Raw genomic sequence first — 20,477 nt, forward strand, 5'->3', positions numbered from 1 at the left:
GTGTGTGTGTGTGTGTGTATTAGGAAATAAACAGTTGTAAAAAGGTTGGCTTGATAGTTTTGGCCCAAAGTGTCAAAATGCATGTCCTGTAGCCGCAGATATTGTATCTTCCCCATAGATGGGCTGTCGTGCCCAAACTGGGTGCTAAAGTACCAGGGTGCTGTAGCTAATTCACAGGGCACAGAGGATGTTTTAAAATTTCAAGGAAAATACAGAGGCATCTCTAAAACACCAAATAAAAGGCATGAGTTGTTTGGAACTTGTTACTTAATAAAATGGAGCAGTTGGGCATTTCTTTTGTCCTAAGGGTGCCATGAAAGAATTATTGAGCCATGGATGATGCCTGAATCTAAGACATTTAGGAACTTATGGCCTGTTATATATTCATTTTAAACATTATAACTTTTTAACTTGATAGTTATTCTTGTTGACCTATCACATGACAACCACAGAATAGAATGTTGTAACAAAACTTACTTTGCACTTATAGGGATATGTGTAGTATCATACAAATAAACAGTTGATTCGCTGCATCATGCTACTTTGATTGGCCTTGTGCAAGTTATTGAGCTTCAATTTCCTGACCTAAAATGGATTAATCAAATTAATTAATTAAATTAAAATGGATTAATAACACCTATTTTACTGAATTGTTATGGAGAGTGAATAAGATTATATATGCAAGAGTGCCTCCCATTGTATCTATCTCATTAGGTTACTTAAAAATGCTAAATACTGAGCATAATACCAGCAAAAACTGTCTCCCCCCACCAAAATAATATTATAGACCCACATCCAGCAGTTAATGACATTTCATGTTCCACCTATATAGGATCAAATTCATTCTGCCACACCTGAATGATGTTTCCTCTGACTAGGAAAGTATTATTGTTAAGAGAAAAAATATTAGAGTGCTGATAGAAACATTCATCTCATAGGACACAATCTAAACCCTAACTGTTTTAATTATAATCACCAAGTTTTAAACTTTTTATCATTTTCCACTCACCTATTAGAGCTCAGGTTGGAAAAGATCATGTGATTTTTAAAAAATGTATTTAGTCATTGTTTTGGTTGTTTGAAACATGAAATATATTCACATATTCATTCTGCATTTTAACACATTGATTAATTTTTCAGAAATGTGCTAAGTAAAATAGCTGTATAAAGTTACTGATTGAAATATTTAATTGCCTTCTGAGATTAGCTTAAATAAATGGAAGTCAATGAGTCAAGCTTAATAAACTTAAAATATGCTGTATTTACTCTTCATCAGTTTTCTGAACAGTATTTCCGCTTCCAATAAAAAAGGAAACTCTCAGTTAATTAGTTCCTCATATTCCACGATAAAATTAATGTTTAGGAGTTAAATACCATAAACTTCCTCAGGCACATTTGCTGATGTGTTCCTGTTTTTAGTTAATGTCACATGTTTCATTGTTTAATGGGGGTGTCATGTGGGTTTCATTATATCTCTCTGGTGCAGAGGGTCCATGTGTCTGGCATTTTAGGAGACTGCATGCTAATTTCTGATTTAACTGTGTCAACTGTATCAGCTGACATATAGGTCATTGACAGTTAGTGCTGAAACAATCACCAAATCACAAGCTAAAAACCATTGACATGGTATGCTTTTACTGACCTGACAAAATAGGAAACATGTGTTGTCAGGATCACATACTGTAGATTCTTTGTAAATAAGCAGAGAGAAGATGTAATCATATCTTCAGGCTTCTGTGTGTGTTAGAATTATTGTGACCAGCTCTTCTTCTTCCCTTGCCACCCCTCCCCAAATCTTAGAAATCAATGACAGTGGGCAAACATAACTCAGTTTAAAGCTTTGTAAAGATTTATTTTTGTAAAGAAGAGTTTTGTAACTAAAGAGTCAATCAATTAAGTTCTCATGTTAGATTGGTGGCATTAAAATATGAAATGATTAAAAAGTAAAAAGAACTGAGTACAGAAATTACGTGGTGACAGCCACCTTCCAGTTCCCATGAATTAGATGTTTCTAGGTCAGTAAAATAGTTGTTTTCCTTTTTGCCAAATAATGGAGTTTACAATATTCATCACTGAGAAAAGATATATATATATATTTATTGTGACAGTGTCATAACTTAGTATAGAAATGATAGCTTATTTCATGCCTTATTGTTTACATACAGAGAGACATATTAATGCTAAGCAGTTTATCTCTGTGAAGTACTAACTGTGCTATATTAATAACCAGTATTTGGTCCAGTCTCCCCACCGCCCCCCACGACACACAAGCTGCTGCTACTGCTAATTCGCTTCAGTCGTGTCTGACTCTGTGTGACCCCATAGACGGCAGCCCATCAGGCTCCCTCATCCCTGGGATTCTCCAGGCAAGAACAGTAGAGTGGGTTGCCATTTCCTTCTCCAATGCATGAAAGTGAAAAATGAAAGTGAAGTCGCTCAGTCATGTCCAACTCTTAGCGACCCCATGGACCGCAGCCTACCAGGCTCCTCTGTCCATGGGATTTCCAGGCAAGAGTACTGGAGTGGGGTGCCATCACCTTCTCCAACCACACACACTACCACCACCAAAACACACACATACCAGCAAACAAACAAACAAAAAAACACAATAGCCCTTTCTTTGATAAATTCTTCAGATTTCATTAGACTAAAACTATAATCTTTTAATCCATCTTGTTTGCTTTTTAACAGTTAAGAATATTAAGAATGCCTTCAGTTAAAATATGAACTGATTCAGCTCAGTGTTTTCTTTTTGACATGATACTCGTTCCTGGTACCATAGTAGTTCAGATTGGCTAGTGACACTGTGTTTCAGCCAAGAGGCCTCAAAATGTATTACCTTATGAATTTGTATCCTAGCCCTCAGAATTCCAGGTTTGTATTATAGTTGCCACAGCAAACATGGAATCTTATCTTAGTAGTAAGCTCACACTAAGGTCATCAAACTGTATAAGCCCAGTATAAGTGTAAGCCCAGAGGAGCAATATATTATCTGAATAGACGTAACTGTTAACAATACTGGACAACTCTGTTGCCCAGTAAATGTGCTCTTTCACTATAGAAAGCTCCACTAGAAGGCAAACTTTAATCATAATGTTGACGGGAAAATATAGAAGCAAAAAAGTATTTAACAAAACACGGTAAGATAGTATTTTGTTTGTAACTCTATGATAGAGATCTGTTTTCCATGAGAACTGAACAAGTCATGCTCCTGGAACATCATGAGAATCAGATCCTGTATTAGGTTTAACTATACTATAGCAGGGCTTCCCTGGTAGCTCAGAGGTTAAAGCGTCTGCCTGCAATGCAGGAGACCCGGGTTCGATCCCTGGGTTGGGAAGATCCCCTGGAGAAGGAAATGGCAACCCACTCCAGTATTCTTGCCTGGAGAATTCCATGGACGGGGAGGAGCCTGGTGGGCTACAGTCCCTGGGGTCACAAAGAGTCGGACACGACTGCACAACTTCACTTCACTTCACTTCATACTATAACAAGCAGAAACAATGCTAGCTTAAATGTGGAAAAACAATATTTTTTACTCATGTAACAATTCAAGCCTTGTTGATGTGGTAGCTCCATGGTATCAGGTCCTTCCTTGTTCTCTTCTTTATCGTATGGCTTTCCACAATCTGTGGTTCCCATCTCATGGCCTTAGATACCTTCTCCAGCTTCTGTGACCCAACTCCAGCCAGTGCAAAGGGTGGAAGCTGGGAGAATTACACAACATTTTAAACAGTACTATGTCACTAATAATTTTTTTTTGCTTTATGTTCATAGAACATATTTAAACTTTTCTTGATCCTATTAATATAGTCTCCTCATAACAACCCTTTACACTTTTTCAGATTTATTAAAGATAGCATTTGCTGTCTGTACAAATATTAAATAATACAGAAGTATATTAAACAGAAGCTAAAAGTTACTTGCCTGTGCAAATATAACCAAAAAAAATCATGGCCATCTTTCTTCCATACAGTAACTAAAAGTTATCTGCCTACACTGATACCTTCCTGTCTATAACCCCAATCTGTAGAGGTGATCACTGTTAAGTTTGGTACCTATTTTTCCAGAACTATATACACATATACTATATACACTAATGCATATATACTCATCCATAAATATGTATTTATTTATATGCAGGAGTGAGGATATCTGTGTATTATAATATATACTATGTAACATATATATATATATATATATATATATATATATATACACCTCATGTGTGATATGTACTATATAATATATAATATATGGGAGGATAAATGTTTCTGCTATATTCTACTTATAAAAGAAAATCATGGCCATCTTTCTTCCATACTTTCAGACTTAAATTATTCTGCATCATGTTTCATTAAACTGAATAAACTATATTTTATGTTCCTAAGCAATTAACATTTAAGTTTGTCTACAGTACTTCACAGTTTTAGACAACGCTACAATAAACATTTTTGTGTGCACATATTTGCCCCAAATGTATTATTCCTGGAATCAGTTCCATGACCAGAACATAGTGTTTTTCTTTGATATATATATTTTTTTCCTTTTGAACATTTTTCACCTGAGAGATTATCTCTAAATTCTAATGCTCTCTGAGTTGGTTAATGGAGGATTTAAAACTTTAAAAATTGACTAATCTGAATTAAGCTATGAATAAGCATGAGCGAGACTTCTAATCTGAAACTGTTAATTGTCTCAATTAAATAAATTCTTTCAGAAAAAAAATTATGCGAGGTGTCAAAAGATGTTGGTGGTCACAATCCCTTTTCATATTATTCTGTGCCCTTGGGCAAGTTGTTTTCCTCTTTGTACCTTAGCTTGTCATCTTTGAGGTAGCTCCAATGATGTCTGCCCTACTCATTTCGTAGAGATCGTAAACGTTAGATAGGGCAAATCTATGCATTTCTAAACAAGTTAAATTATTCTATAATGTATCACTGTTTTCTTCTTTGGAATAAAAGCTATGACACACCTAGTTCAGTTCAGTTCAGTTCAGTCACTCAGCCATGTCCGACTCTTTGTGACCCCATGAACAGCAGCACGCCAGGCCTCCCTGTCCATCACCAACTCCCGGACTCCATCCAAACCCATATCCATTGGGTCAGTGATGCCATCCAACCATCTCATCCTCTGTCGCCCCCTTCTCCTCCTGCCCTCAATCTTTCCCAGCATCACAGTCTTTTCAAATGAGTCAGCTCTTCGCATCAGGTGGCCAAAGTACTGGAGTTTCAGCTTCAACATCAGGCCTTCTGATGAACACCCAGGACTGATCTCCTTTTGAACGGACTGGTTGGATCTCCTTGTAATCCAAGGGACTTTCAAGAGTCTTCTTCAACACTGAAGTTCAAAAGCATCAATTCTTCTGCGCTCAGCTTTCTTTATAGTCCAACTCTCACATCCATACATGACTACTAGAAAAACCATAGCATTGACGAGACGGAACCTTTGTTGACAAAGTAACGTCTCTGCTTTAAATATGATGTCTAGGTTGGTCATAACTTTTCTTCCAAGGAGTAAACATCTTTTAATTTCATGGCTGCAATCACCATCTGTAGTGATTTGGGAGCCCAGAAATATAAAGTCAGGCACTGTTTCCACTGTTTCCCCATCTGTTTGCCATGACGTGATGGGACCGGATGCCATGATCTTCGTTTTCTGAAGGTTGAGCTTTAAGCCAACTTTTTCACTCTCCTCTTTCACTTTCATCAAGAGGCTCCTTAGTTCCTCTTCACTTTCTGCCATAAGGGTGGTATCATCTGCATATCTGAGGTTATAGATATTTCTCCCGGCAATCTTGATTCCAGCTTGTGTTCTTCCAGCCCAGTGTTTCTCATGATGTACTCTGCATATAAGTTAAATAAGCAGGGTGATAATATACAGCCTGACGTACTCCTTTTCCTATTTGGAACCAGTTTATTGTTGCATGGATGTGTGAGTTGGACCATAAAGAAGACTGAGCATCGAAGAGTTGATGCTGCTGAACTGAGGTGTTGGAGGAGACTCTCGAGAATCCTTTCGACTGCAAGGAGATCCAACAAGTCCATCCTAAAGGAAATCAGGCCTGAATATTCATTGGAAGGACTGATGCTGAAGGTGAAGCGCCAATACTTTGGTCACCTGATGCGAACAACTGACTCACTGGAAAAGACCCTGATGCTGGAAAAAATTGAGGAGAAGGGGATGACAGAGGATGAGATGATAGTTGGATGGCATCATCGACTCAATGGACATGAGTTTGAGCAAGCTCTGGGAGTTGGTGATGGACAGGGAAGCCTGGTGTGCAGTTCCATGGGTTCACAAAGTCGGACATGACTGAGTGACTGAACAAGAGCACAACAGTAAATATGATTATTAATTATTAAATGTACCAACCCATTTTCAAAATTCAGAATTTGATATGATGAAAAGGATTTCAGGAATTTACCTACTTTAGGTCACTCTACTTGCACTGTTTTTTATTCTTTAGGGGGAGGGAAAATTTCATAACATTTCTAAATTTCCAGAGGTTTAAAATTTACCATTCTTGGTGAAATCTGTAGGCCAGGAGTTATCACAAGTATCTATTCCATAGTCTTATTATTAGAGTGGTTTAGGAGCTTCCTGTTCTCAACCTGTAGACTCTGGATACACTGCACAAGGAAGGATGTCTGTCATCAAAGGTGTCAAAAAATGAAGTGCTTTTTAAAACATGAAATACTTGCTAAGCCATCATGTTCAAAGTGGAAAGTAAAAGAGAAATAGCATTTGAGTTGGTCTCTCTATATATAGCATATATATTTACTTACTTATTTTTATTCTTGCCTGCTGCATGCAGGCTTTCTCTAGTTGCAGAGAGTGGAAGCTACTCTTGGTTGCAGTGTACAGGTTTCTGATTGCAATGGCTTCTCTTGCTTCGGAGCACAGGCTTTAGGCACAAGGGCTTCATTAGTTGTGGCGCACAGTCTTAGTTGCTCTGAGGTATGTGGGATCCTCCTGAACCAGGGATCAAACCCATGCCCCCTGCATTGGTAGGCGAATTCTTAACCCCTGGACCACCAGAGAAGTCCCTTGAATTGGTCTGAAGTGGCTTGTATGCATGCCTCTCTTCCAGATCCCTACTTTTCTAATGCATTCATCATTTTGGATGCTTTTCTCTGTGCCCTTCAAAATACACAGAGGCAAAAAGTAGACAGCACTGTCATATAGATGCACGTATAGAAGCAGTTCCTTAATTAATGATTCTCTTTGTACAGCTTAAAATGAGTTGCTATGTAATACTTAAATGATGCCTTGGTTGAAAAGGTAGAATACAGAAGGAAAAGGATACTTGTTTGATTCACTGTCACCTTTTCAGGGATACTCAGATTTCTTAGATAAGTAATCCAGGAATTTTCATTGGTACTAGAATTCATTAGATTTATGGGGAAAAGGTGAGGAAAAGAGGCAATAATTTTTATATGCAGAAATGTCTTCCCATTTGGAAACATGTTTCTTGAAGAGTTTATAAATTAATCTGTTACTAAACTAGCCAACTAGGTTAACTATTAAATTAATTAGGGTAAAGTTTTCCTTTACAGTGCTACATTAAGAAGACAAAAAAAATTTATTTTAAAAAGTCTCTTACTGAAAAAAAATTTAGTTTATGACAAAGCAGTTAAGAACTAATGCTCACCTAAAGATAGCTTCTTTTTAAATAGTCAAGCAAGATAATTTATTAATTCTACTTTCTCAAATAAAATTCGTATGAAATATTTATATTTGTAACTTATTTTATGAGTTACTACAAAATATTAGCATTTTTCATAAAAGATTTCAAATATTAAAGTCATATTATACTATTCCAGCAAATCTAGAAAGGCTTTACAGACTTTCTGCATTTAGAAGCCCTTTCACCTTTATTGTGCCATTGTGCTCAGTCATATCCAACTCTTGGCAACCCCATGAACTGTAGCCCACCAGACTCCTCTGTCTATGGAATTTTCCAGGCAAGAATACCAAAGTGAGTAGCCATTTCCTCCCCGAGGGGGTCTTCTCAACACAGGGATCAAACCCGCATCTCCTTTAGCTCCTGTGATGGCAAGCAGATTCTTTACCACTGAGCCGCTGGGAAGTGAAATGATTGGAAACAGTCACTATGATGAAGGATTTTGTTTTTATCATCTGTTTTCATATAAAACATCTTTTTAAAAAGTTGTGCTACATATGCACAATGGAATATTCAGTTCAGTTCAGTCGCTCAGTTGTGTCCAACTCTTTGTGACCCCATGAATCACAGCACGCCAGGCCTCCCTGTCCATCACCAACTCCCGGAGTTCACTCAGATTCACGTTCATCAAGTCAGTGATGCCATCCAGCCATCTCATCCTCTGTCGTCCCCTTCTCCTCCTGCCCCCAATCCCTCCCACCATCAGAGTCTTTTCCAATGAGTCAACTCTTTGCATGAGGTGGGCAAAGTACTGGAGTTTCAGCCTTAGCATCATTCCCTCCCAAGAAATCCCAGGGTTGATCTCCTTCAGAATGGACTCTTTGACACCACAGTTCAAAAGCATCAATTCTTCGGCGCTCAGCCTTCTTCACAGCCCAACTCTCACATCCATACATGACCACTGGAAAAACCGTAGCCTTGACTAGACGGACCTTAGTCAGCAAAGTAATGTCTCTGCTTTTGAATATGCTGTCTAGGTTGGTCATAACTTTTCTTCCAAGGAGTAAGCGTCTTTTAATTTCATGGCTGCAGTCACCATCTGCAGTGATTTTGGAGCCCCAAGAAAATAAAGTCTGACACTGTATCCACTGTTTCCCCATCTATTTCCCATGAAGTGATGAGACCAGATGCCATGATCTTCATTTTCTGAATGTTGAGCTTTAAGCCAACTTTTTCACTCTCCTCTTTCATCAAGAGGCTTTTGAGTTCCTCTTCACTTTCTGCCATAAGGGTGGTGTCATCTGCATATCTGAGGTTATTGATATTTCTCCTGGCAATCTTGATTCCAGCTTGTGTTTCTTCCAGTCCAGCGTTTCTCATGATGTACTCTGCATATAAGTTAAATAAGCAGGGTGACAATATACAGCGTTGACATACTCCTTTTATTACTCAGCCATAAAAAGGAATGCATTTGAGTCAGTTCTAATAAAGTGGATGAACCCAAAACCTATTATACAGAGTGAAGTTAAGTCATAAAGAGAAAGATAAATATCGTATTCTAATGCTTATATATGGAATCTAGAAGAATGGTACTAAAGAATTTATTTAAAGGTCAGCAGTGGAGAAAGAGACATAGAGAATAGAATAGACTTATGGACATGGGGAGAGGGGAGGAGAGGGTGAGATGTGTGGGGAGAGTAACATGGAAACTTACATTACCATAAGTAAAATAGATAGCCAACAGGAATTTGTTGTATGGCTGAAGAAACTCAAACAGGGGCTCTGTATCAACCTAGGTGGGTGGCACGGGGAGGGAGATGGGAGGCAGGTTCAAAAGGGAGGGTATAAATGTATACCTATGGCTGATTCATGTTGAGGTTTGACAGGAAACAGCAAAATTCTGTAAAACAATCATCCTGCAATAAAAAATAAATTAATTTTAAAAAAGCAAAACATCTTTTCTAGTAGATACCTTGACCATATTCAGGTACTTTAATGTTAAGCATCATAATAGTGGGTTCTTATTCATGATCAGAAATTTATATTACTGACTTTTAATATCCAAGGGGATATGAAAATATACAAAAGAGATAAAATTATGGAATGTTAGAAAAGAATGGTTTGATATGTGAAAATATGTAACAAAAGATTATTTGACTACCTCCTTCGAGTCCTTATTTCTTCATATCCTAAACTCTAGGCTCCTTTTTCTGCCTTCATTTTCTATCCTTCCTTGTATCACTGGCAGCAGATCTAAAACACCAATATTGCTTGTGTTAAACCCTGTATAAAAAACTAATTTGTTCTTTATTTGTATAATTATTTGCTTACAAGCTATTTCTTCTGTTAAGCCTTAAGCTTTTGAGGAAGAGTTGTCATCTCTGTCTGAAATTTGTTAATTTCTTAATTAAATAAAATATAGCTTCATATATTTAGTCCATAAACATTTTATAGCCTTTAATGGTCAAGGCACTATGCTAGAAACTGGGAATTTAAAGATTAAGTAGACATAATTCTGCCTTGGGAGGCTAACAGTCTGGTTAGGGAGAGTGAGATATAAACAGATGTGATATAATAGAGCTATGCATAGAATTTCAACAAAAGTGAGTGGAAAGGGAATGAATTCAAATCTAAGCTTAGTAGAAGGTGTCAGGGAAGGCTTCTTGGGGTGGGGGTCCCTAAAGGATCATGCCTAAAGTCAAATCCTGAAAGGCAAACTAAGCAAATGAAGTTGTTGGAATGAAAGGATACAGAATCAACATTCCTGGTAGGAAAAAACAAAAAATTCAGCCTTGATAAAGGCTGGAAAATGCAAGATGAATTAGAGTATACATGGACCTTTAAGCAGTTTGGTGTTGAGAGTGAGCTTTAAGGTAAGAAATGACAAATGAATTGTTTGAGGACATAAGAGGAGACCAATTCAAGGAAGTATTTATAGACCTTCTATGTTGGCTGAAAGTGTTAGTCACTCAGTCGTGTCCTACTCTTTGCCACCCCATGGACTGTAGCCCGCCAGTCTCCTTTGTCCATGGAATTCTCCAGGCAAGAATACTGGAATGGGTAGCTATTCCCTTCTCCAGGGGATCTTCCTGACCCAAGGATCGAACCCAAGTCTCCTGCATTATAGGCAGATTCTTTAACGTCTGAGCCACCAGGGAAGCCCCAAGCAACTAAGGCACTTCTTTCGAGCCAGAATCAAACCAGCAACCTAGGGATGTCCACGTTCATGAAGTCTATAGGCCTCCGCTCTACGAGTTGAGCCATCAAAGGGTCCACTGTGCTGCAGGAACTGGAAAACCATTTAAGGGCTAAAAATCAGGGTTGAGGTCATACTGGCATTTAACCATCAAGCCATTCATTCATTTATGGATTTCATCCATGTCAAGATATACTTTTCTTGTTTACTTTTGAACTGCTAGTCCTTAACACACAGTATGTACCTAGTAAGTATTTTTTACCATTTAAGTACAACCAGTGAATACTTACTGTGTACCCGTAATTAGTGCCTCTGGAAGCTGAGTAGAGAATTCATTTCTTTAGCTGAATACTGAAGCTTGGGAACCTGATTGGTAGGTTTTCCAGCAGTAAGAAATGAAAACCTAGGAGTTAAAAAAATAAAGTTTGTAAGTGATCAGCCATGAAGGATTAAAGGAAGGGAAAGATCTAGGATACTTCATATGTACAGCATAGGTAACTAGGTGTCACCAAAATTAATAAAAATACCAGGAGTAGAAGTAAGTCCTGCAAGAAGGGTGATTAATTAAATTAACTGTGAAGATTGAGCTTCCTATGGGACAGATGGTGGGGGTCAAAGGAGTTGTCCAAAACAGTATGAGAAATATAGGCTAGAGTCATTGACTTAAAATAGTTTGTATAAGGTCCTTGGACCAAGAGATTGGATAAGATCATTCAGATAAGGGAAATCAAACGAGAAAAGCCAAGCACCAAGGATTAGACCCCAAGGAATATCAGTATTTAAGGAAGGAGTGAAGGGAAGTAGAACAGCCTATTGCAGAAATAATAAAGTCGGCATGAACAGTGTATGAGGAAAACCAGAAAAGCACATTATAAGAAAAGTCAGAGAGTGTAGTGTAGTTTGAGAAGGAGGGAGTCATTAACAGTATCAGCTGTTGCACAGCAGTGTTCATTGAAATTTGGCAAATCAAAGGTCATTATTTCCAGGAAAGTTTATGGATGGAGAATTAAATTGTAGTAGAACGCTTTAAGATTATCACTGAAGACAAGTTTCCAGCATATAGGCAAGTTAGATGAGAAGAAAGAAAGTAAATAAATGACTCCTTACTAAGGGATTTTGGAGTCTAGATAACTGGTTGTTTTTTAGAATAGGAGATAATTGTGCATATGCTTAGGGACATGGTATGAATAGATTCTTACCTTGGCATTTGAGGTGCTTCACAGACTCTAACCAACCTTCTGAATATTTCTTGATACTGTATGTCATAGGTTCAACTGCTGCTGCTGCTGCTAAGTCGCTTCAGTCGTGTCCGACTTTGTGCGACCCCATAGACGGCAGCCCATCAGGCTCCCCCGTCCCTGGGATTCTCCAGGCAAGAACACTAGAGTGGGTTGCCATTTCCTTCTCCAATGCAGGAAAGTGAAAAGGGAAAGTGAAGTCGCTCAGTTGTATCCGACTCTTAGGGACCCCATGGACAGCAGCCTTCCAGGCTCCTCCATCCATGGGATTTTCCAGGCAAGAGTACTGGAGTGGGGTGCCATTGCCTTCTCCAAGGTTCAACTGCAAGCTAGTTCTTAAAGACATTTTATTCATTCATTTTTCTGATCCTTATTTTTAGGCTTAACCATTTATTCATTCAGCAAATATTTATCGAATATCTAAGCACTAAGCAGTGCAGTTTTAGACTTCTCTCCTCTTCCCTAGTTATTTTTTATTCAAAACCCAACTCAAGACCAGCCCCTCCTCTGATTCTTCCTACAGTGATTTCAGCTCAAATAAATCCCTCTTTTCTTTGGTAGTTGCTGCCTTTCTTATTCATATTATTTTAATCTGGTGGCTTTGATTCACTTCACTTTCCATATTAATGGCTTATTTTGTAACTGAAAGGGTCATGAAGGCAAGGAGAACTGGATCTTTTATTACTTTGTAACCTATATACAATATCTGACACATGCTAACTGAATGAACATTAAATGAATATATCTGTTTTGAAATTTTAAATATATATTTGTATTATCCTCTATAAATGTGATACTTTTCTTACCGCAATAGTAAGTACTATCTGTGAGAGCCTGAACATTTGTTTTTAATTTATAGAATGAGAACAATAATCTACCTTACTGAATTGTTCCAAACATTAAATGAGATTTTATACACAGAGCAGTAAATATATTCATTCATATATGGAGGGATTTATATGTGTATATTTATATGTATATATATGTAAAATATTTTAACAGTGCCGAAAGTCAACAAATATTAGTTGCCCACATTTCAAGTCAGTGGGAGCATAGTGAATAATTAATAATTGATGTTGGAACAACTGATGTTGAAACACTTTGAGTAAAAAGGATTTTTTTCCTTAAACCCCATCTGACAATAAAGTATAAACCCAAGTATAATATTTTTCTCCCCCCTCCCCGTATCTCTTTTCTCCCATCAAACTGGCCATCAAATGTGTCTCCCCTATCCTATATGTTCCTTCCTCTCTTTCTCTTATGATTAGTTTAGGCCATTATCATTTCCAGCTTGATTTACTGCAGGAGTTTTTAACATGTCTATTTGTCTCCAGCCTCTCCCTCTTCCAATCGATTCTATCCCTTGCCACAAAATTGATCTATCTAAAACACAAATCAGACTGTGTCACTTTCCTGCTTAAAACCTTTCAGCAACTTAAGGTTGCCTTCAAAGTAAAACATAAGACTCTGCAAAATGTGTTCTACCTGCTTCTTTAGCTGCAGAGCTTAACATTCCCTTTCTGCATCAGACACACTGAGACTGTTGAAATACCCCTGGAAGTATAGGGGCTACACGGATAACGGCCATTGTTCTTTAGCTGCAGAGCTTAACATTCCCTTTCTGCATCAGACACACTGAGACTGTTGAAATACCCCTGGAAGTATAGGGGCTACACGGATAATGGCCATTGTTAACACTGTGCTATGAATAGCACGGGGCTCCTTCCAAGCAGAAGGAACCCACAAGTTCATCTGTTAGCCCAGGAAATGAAAGAAAGCAACTTCCTTCAAAAATTCCATCCCTAGTGTCCTTTTAGAATTGAGGGCAAGAGGTGAAGGGGGAGACAGAGGATGAGATGGCTTCATGGCATCACTGACTCAATGGTCATTCTTGTTGTTCAGTTGCTCAGTCATGTCCAACTGTTTGCGACCCCATGGACCGCATGCAGCACACCAAGCTGCCCTGTTCTTCACCATCTCCCAGAGTTTGCTCAAACTCATGTCCATTGAGTCAGTGATGCCTTCTAACCATCTCATCTTCTGTCGTCCCCATCTCCTCTTGCCTTCAATCTTTCCCAGCATCAGGGTCTTTTCTAATCAGTCAGCTCTTTGCATCAGGTGCAATGGACATGAGTTTGAGCAATGTCAGGGAGAGAGTGAAGGAGAAGGAAGCCTGGTGTCCTGCAGTTCATAGGGTCACAAAGAGTCAGATACAACTCAGTGACTGAACAACAAGTGTCCTTTTTAACTTCATCTTATTTTACGCTCCTATAGAACTCCCTCCACTGGGAAGTTAAAGTGGTAGGAGTGGGGGCTTTTAAGTATTAATCTGATAAGATGATTAATAAGAGCAATCCTGGTTGCACTAAGTGGTGGAGGCTTATTGTGTGACTTTTCAGAAGACATGGAAAGTAGGCGGTAAAAGGCTCTTGAGAGATAATTTGTGGTGAAGTGCCATTTTTTTCAGATAGTTTAACAAATAACCTTCCTCAATGCTCTTTCCAGGTTAATCTACCCTACCTTCTTCTTTTCGGGAAGTTTCCAGAGTGCCTTTTGCACTGTTCTACTTTGCTCATTGTATCCCTGGATTGGTTTACATGTTCATGTCTGTAACTTTTTTAGGAACTCTTCTAGGGCAGAGATTGTGTGTGTGAGTGTGTGTGTGTCTGTGTGTGTGCGTGTGTCTGTGTGTGTCTGTGTGTTTGCATTTGTGTATACGTTTTAATTTTTATAATGCCACAGACTTTCCAGATCATTTATAATTAGTTCAGTGGATGAAAGTGTTTGTGAAAGTGACCCTGAGCAAAAACATGCTTGCTTTTGACAATCTTGTTGTTATTCTATCACCAAGTAGTAGTCAACTTTTTTGTGACTGCACAGACTATAGCCTGCCAGGCTCCTCTGTCCATGGGATTACCCAGACAAGGATACTGAAGTGGGTTGCTATTTCCATCTGCAAGGGATCTTCGTAATCCAGAAATCAAACCTGAGTCTCCTTCATTGGCAGGTGGATTCTTTACCACTGAGCCACCGTGGAAGTCCTTTGACAATCTTCCTAACCTAAATAACTTTGTTGTTTTTCTTACTCTTTATATAGAAAAAAAAGAGTCTCTTCAATAGTATCACTGGAAAGAACTATTTTCTAAATATTCATTACTTTTTAATACTAACATATATAATATGATTTCTGAGGGGTTATTGGGTTATTTACTATTAGATATATCATTTATATCAATAGATACTCTAAGCTAGATTGTATTTTGGAAACTATTGATTAACATGCCTCAGTGTATTTTTCCACTTTTTGAAAAATTTTAGTTTTGAGCTAGAATTTTCCATACTTGGCTTAAAAGAAGACACAAGTTTGGAAAGGCTTAAGGAAAAACTGTTCAAATGGTTAAAAACCTAGGAAAGACTAGAAGAAATTACTTTAGGTGAAAGTCAATTTGAATAACTTACACATGGTTAAACTTTAAAAGTCAGAATTTTCCATTATCCAATTTTTTACTAAGTAAGTATCTCATGAGGTATTTACAAAACAAACCAGTTGTAACATTTTTAGTGCAATTTATAAAGAGTTGGCGTAAATAGATGACAGTATTTATTTCTGCAAAAGATACTTTTTCCCCAGCAGTTTCTGAATTTCTCTTTCCCCGTTAAGAACTACTCTTGACCTTGTGTTGAAGTCTTATAGATTATGTGTCCACTTCAGGACACTGACAGGTGCATATAATTTATTTTGAATCTCCTTAATTGAGTTAAATTGTTACATTGGCCTTTTTCACATTTATGGTGTTTGTATTCACTTTGTAACTGGGGCAGATTTCAATCAAACTAGTTCTTAATGTTTTCGGTCTGAAGCAGTGATGATAAAGTACATATGCTTCAAGTTATGTATGTTAGTATGTTGAATGGAGATAGCTGCATTAATATGGTAGCTTAGATACAAACCTTTTGAAATTAGTTGACATCCTATTTTTGATCTTATGTTTATCTTGAAACTGTGTGTGATTACAGGTATATAAAGGCAACAGTACTCTTTTTAATTCTTGCTGCCAGTTTTTTTTTTTATTTTTCCAATTCACTTTAACATCAACTACATTGATATGAAGTTGCTTATGGCAAACATATTATTTAGTTTCCTAAGGCTGCCATAGTAAAATAAAGCAAATTGGTTGGTTTATACAACAGAAGTTTATTTTCTGACAGTTCTGAAAGCTCAAAATGCAAGATCAAGTTATCAACAGTATGGATTTCATTCTGAGGCCTCTTTTCTTCATTTGTAGATGGTTGTCTTCTCCTCTATCTGCACATACTTGTCCTTCCTTCTGTGTTGCTCATGTCCTGATCTCTTTCTCTAAAGACACCAGTCATATTGGATTAGAGCCTACTCATATGACCTTGTTTTATCCTAATTACCTCTTAAAGGACATATCTCCAAATATAGTTACATTCTGATATACTGGAGGTTAGGACTTTAACATATAAAGTTTGAGGGGACACAATTCAGCTCATAACACACACATACATTATTTAGCTTGCATGTGTATATGTATGTTTACACATTAATACATGTATAATATGGCATATGAATAACATTATATTTATGTACATATATATGCATATTCAAAAGAAAGAGAGCCATATTCATTTTATTACTATATATTCATGGATATAGGAAATGAAAATAAGATTCTAATATGCATGTTCATTTTTAAATCTTATGGAATAGTGTAGATTTTAACTAATGTGTTTATATAGCAGGCAATACTCAATTTGTTATTAAGAATTATATGCTAATAGTTGGAAAGTGCTCTAAACACCTATGTGGGTATTTGCAATCAACTCAAATTTATAAGTAAATCTGTATCCCTAGGTTAGAATTTGGAGTCATCTTTAAGATCTTCTGTTACTTAACTCCTTTAATTAAACTTGTTAAAACTTCATTTCATATCCATTGCCTTTTCGTAGCCAAATATCTTCCAGTCCGGATTATGAAAAGTTTCCCAGATCCCTGCTTTCTGTCTCTTTTCCTTTTATTCTATAACCTGTGAATTAAACTGGTTTTCTCTCCATTCCTCCAGCGTATCACACCCATGCTATGATACATTTCACCCTTGCTAAAACATCTCCCCCCACACCTGCAAATCTTCCAGGCCACACCCACTCTTATTTTCACCTTTTATTCTTTAAATATTGAAACCTAGAATTAGTTCTCCCTCAAGTCCTATAGCACTGATGGTCAACTCAATAAAATTCTTCTCTAAGAGAGACTTAGAGTAAATAGATGCAGACAAATACAGTTTCTTTTGTTGTTTTTGTCTCCCATAAAAACTAGCAGAGTGCTAGTCATGTGGTGGATGATGTAAGTGCTTATTAATTGATTTCAACAAGTAAATTATATAAGATGAATTATCACTCTGAAGAGCACCATAGCCTCTAAACTTTTGCTGTCATTACTTTTAGCATTATAATCATTAAATAAGTAATATAAATGAATGGTACAATTTTAAGTATTTAAATAGTTCTAATAGTCATAATATTTGGAGTGGGTTGCCATTTCCTTCTCCAGGGGATCTTCCCGACCCAGGGATTGAACCTGGGTCTCCCGCATTCCAGGAAGATGCTTTAACCTCTGAGCCACCAGGGAAGCCCAGTTTAAATAAATTCAGATGCAAATATCTAAACTTCCTTTATAAAATCAGATATAGGATCTTCTGGATTAAATATTTAAAATTCCAAATGATAAGTAAAGCCTTGTCAGATAATATCAGTTGTCCTTTTTCCTGTATCACCATTTTCTTTTCTATGTACAATTTTTCTTATTAGTATATAAGTGTAGTATCATTTTTACAAATGGATACCTGTCTAGTAAAATTTTCTTTATTACACGTCCTCCAGTATCTATTACAAAGTATGTCACTGAAATTGTCTTGTTTTAGCACTTCTGCAGTGCATACAAATAGTCTGGAAATCTTGTTAAAATTTAAATTCTAATTCAGAAGGTTTATGCTTGCTACTTTAATAAATTCTCCCAAAGCTTCGTGGCTTAAAATAAATAATTGTTTGAACACAGCCATGTTCCAGCTGAGTCTTTCACATCCTTTCAAATCAAGGTGTTGGCCTGGGCTGCAGTCATCTCTAGGCTTGACTTGGGGAGAAATCCACTTTCAAGCTCCCTCCCTTGGTTGTTGTCAGGCCACCTCCTTTGCTTGCTGTTGGCTGGAAGACATCAGTCCTTTGCAATGTGGTCCTCTCTATAGGACAGCTCCCAATATAGCTGCTTGCTGAGAAAAGGGGTGGTGGGGGAGCAAGCAAGACTGAGCCAGAGTTTTCTTGTAACCTAGTATCAAAAGTAATATCACATCACTTCTGTGTATTCTGTTCATTAGAAGGTAGTTACTAGGCCCAGTCCATAAGGGGAGGGAATTGCACAAGAACATAAATACCAGGAAGTAAGAGTCACTGGGGCTTCCATCTTAGAGGCTGCCTGCCACCTTAGGTTTGGAGTACAACCTGAAATTCTGCTGGGCTTCCCCGGTGGCTCAGTGGTAAAGAATCCGCTCTCTGTACAGGAGTCACAGGAGACTCAGGTTCAATCCCTGGGTTGGAAAGATCCCCTGGAAGAGGGCATGGAGACGTACTCCAGTATTCTTGCCGGGAGAATCCCAAAGAAGACGAGCCTGGTGCTGTACAGTCTATAAGGCTGCAAAGAGTCAGAGATGACTGAGCAACACAGCATGCACACGCATTAAAATTCTGCTAACAAACTCCTCGGTGATGCCAGTTCCTATCTTCTGTTCATTCTCTACGGATCACACTCACTCCCGTTAGGCTTTCTTAACCCTTGCTCCATTGAAATTGCCCTTGTAGAGATCTCCAATGACTTCTATATCACCAAGTCCAACATTTGAAAAAATTGATTATTCTTCCTGAAAATCTTGCTTTACTTGGCTTCTGGAACACCAACTTTACATCTCTCCTCTGTTTTTCTGCTAGTTACCTATCTTCTAACTATAAATGTTAAGATATCCCATAATCCAGTCTTTGGATCTCTTTTTTTAATCTATAGTTAACACTTGACTGGTTATAGCTTAAATTCAAGATACATGCTGACCACTTTCAAATTTCTGTCTCCTATGTGGATTACTCCTCTAAAATCCTAACATGTTTATCAAGTTTCTCAATGAACACCTCTACATGGAGACTGATAGTTATTTCAGGCTTGAAATATCCAAAAGAGAACTCTTTATTCTTTCCCCTTCATTTTCCTCACAGATAGTCCCAACCTGGCAGTTTTGTTTACATCTGTGTTTGCAAATCCAACAAATAGTTCCACTTCCTAATCAACTGTCCAGTGAAAAACCTGGGAAGAATCTTTCAGTCTTTTATAACTCTCATATGTAAACAATCATTAGGTCTTGTCAGTTTTGCTTCTTAAATACAGCTTGACCTTCTCCAGTATTCTTTATTCCAACATCACCACCCTAATCTGAACCATCATCATATATTATACAGAGTTCTGCATGTTTTTATTATTGATGACAGCTTCAAACCTCTAGCCCAAGGGGTTTTACTCAACCCATCTTTTTTTCCATGTTCATGGTTTCTTTTTCCCAGTAGGACAAAATTTAGATTCTTTATGTTGTTCTGTTCAGTTCAGTTCTGTCACTCAGTCGTGTCCGACTCTTTGCGACCCCATGAATTGCAGCACGCCAGGCCTCCCTGCCCATCAGCAACTCCCGGAGTTCACCCAAACTCACGTCCATCGAGTCCGTGATGCCATCTAGCCATCTCATCCTCTGTCGTCCCCTTTTCCTACTGCCCTCAATCTCTTCCAGCATCAGAGTCTTTTCCAAAGAGTCAACTCTTCGCATGAAGTGGCCAAAGTATTGGAGTTTCAGCTTTAGCATCATTCCTTCCATAGAACACCCAGGGCTGATCTCCTTCAGAATGGACTGGTTGGATCTCCTTGCAGTCCAAGGGACTCTCAAGAGTCTTCTCCAACACCACAGTTCAAAAGCATCAATTCTTTGGCTCTCAGCCTTTTTCACAGTCCAACTCTCACATCCATATATGACTACTGGAAAAACCATAGCCTTGGCTAGACGGACCTTTGTTGGCAAAGTAATGTCTTTGCTTTTGAATATGATATCTAGGTTGGTCATAACTTTCCTTCCAAGGAGTAAGCGTCTTTTAATTTCATGGCTGTAATCACCATCTACAGTGATTTTGGAACCCCGAAAAATAAAGTCTGACACTGTTTCCACTGTTTCCCCATCTATTTGCCATGAAGTGATGGGACCAGATGCCATGATCTTCATTTTCTGAATGTTGAGCTTGAAGCCAACTTTTTCACTCTCCTCTTTCACTTTCAGCAAGAGGCTCTTTAGTCCTTCTTCACTTTCTGCCATAA

General features: G+C 37.9%; 1 protein-coding gene and 1 non-coding gene across 2 annotated transcripts in view; both read left to right on the top strand.

Annotated features, from left to right (window-relative positions):
- SOX5 (SRY-box transcription factor 5) overlaps positions 1-20,477 on the top strand; it is a 749,035-nt gene that overhangs the window by 597,429 nt on the left and 131,129 nt on the right. The gene's annotated exons all lie outside the window — the stretch shown is intronic.
- TRNAC-GCA (transfer RNA cysteine (anticodon GCA)) lies at positions 3,269-3,340 on the top strand. Its single transcript has one exon. It is a non-coding gene; the product is annotated as a tRNA-Cys (tRNA).

This window comes from Budorcas taxicolor, chromosome 5 (genome assembly GCF_023091745.1).
Source record: "Budorcas taxicolor isolate Tak-1 chromosome 5, Takin1.1, whole genome shotgun sequence".
NCBI classification, from domain to species: domain Eukaryota; kingdom Metazoa; phylum Chordata; class Mammalia; order Artiodactyla; family Bovidae; genus Budorcas; species Budorcas taxicolor.